At 50.7% G+C, this 1,433-nt stretch overlaps 1 pseudogene; it reads left to right on the top strand.

The window, feature by feature from the left end:
* Positions 1 to 294: 294 nt before the first annotated feature.
* On the top strand, positions 295 to 1,029 carry LOC133061464 (plexin-A1-like; annotated as a pseudogene).
* Positions 1,030 to 1,433: the final 404 nt, after the last annotated feature.

Genomic DNA, 1,433 nt, shown 5'->3' with positions numbered 1-1,433 from the left:
TTACAAAGCTACAGTAATCAAACATTATGGTACTGGCTCAATAGACACACAGATCAATGGAAGAGGATGGAAATTCAGAATCATATACTTTTGGTCAATTAATCAATGACAAAACAGGCAAGAATAGACAATGGAGAAAAGACAGCCTTCAAAAATTGGTGCTGGGAAAACTGTACAGGTACAGGTAGAAGAATGAAATTAGAACATCTTTAATATCACATACAAAAATAAAATAGGTTAAAGATGTAAATACACCAGACACCATGGAACTCCCAGAGTAAAACATGGGCAGAGCACTCTTTGGTATAAAAAGTAGCAGTGTTCCTTGTCAAGAACCATGACCACCTGGAACCACTCAGTGGCAACTGAGGCAGCAAGACGTTCTTCAAGTTCTTCCTCATGTGGCTTCTGGCCATCAAGGGCATGCTACAGAAGTGCATGGATGCCCTCTTCCCAACCATCTTCAGCATGCACTGGGGCTCAGCCCTGCTGCTGGCCATCAAATATATGCTTGATTTCCTGGACGAGCAGAGCACTCGGCATGAGATACCTGATGCAAATATGCATCACACCTGGAAGAAAAACTGCCTGCTCCTGTGCTTCTGGTTGAACATGATCAAGAACCGACAGGTGCTATTCAACATCTACAAGAGCAGCAGCACTGACGCCTGCCCGTCAGTGCTGGCCTAGGCCTTCATGGACTCCTGCTCCACATCTGAACACAAGCTGGGCAAGGACTTGCCCTCCCAGAAGCTGCTCTACACCAAGGACATCCTTAGCTACAAGAGCTAGGTGGAGATTTACTATGCCAGCATCACCAGGATGGCCTGCCATCAGCTACCTGGATAAGAGTGCCTATCTCACGTTGGACCAGAGTCAATTCAATAGCATGAGTGTCCTTCATGAGATCTACTCTTACATCACCAAGTACGAGGATGAGACCCCGACACAGCCCTGGAGAAAGATAAGCAGACCTGGTGGCAGCTGCTTTGGAGCAAGCTGGAGCAAGTAGTAGACACTGTATCCTGAGTAGCTGAGTCAGGGGCCTATGACCATCTGACCAGGGGGCCTTGAGTGAATTTGGGGCTGGCCCCTATCAAGCAGCCAGAGCTGGGAGATGTGTAGAAGAGGCCTGGTCCCAACTGTGCCAGGGGCCCTGTGCTGGGGGTCACGAGTCCAGTCCTGGTCCCCTTGGCACTAAGCGCCCCCTGGAGCCGGCCAGGGTCCCAGTTCCTAATTGGTGTGGATGAGACGATGCCTGAAGCACCCTCTATGCCAAGAATTGCTTGCCATGGGGTTGGGGAACCCAGGTGTGACCAGGGGCCTTCTTGGGACAATAAGCTGACTGCTAAGGCCCTGGAGGTGAGGCTGGACCCTCTGGGAGGGAGAGACCAGGTTGCCAAGGCCAGGACTAGGCCCAGGGGCTGGGAGGG

This window comes from Dama dama, chromosome 9 (genome assembly GCF_033118175.1).
Source record: "Dama dama isolate Ldn47 chromosome 9, ASM3311817v1, whole genome shotgun sequence".
Taxonomy (NCBI): Eukaryota; Metazoa; Chordata; class Mammalia; order Artiodactyla; family Cervidae; genus Dama; species Dama dama.
Note: the sequence above shows the minus strand (reverse complement) of the source record. Positions and strands in the feature narration are given on the sequence as shown.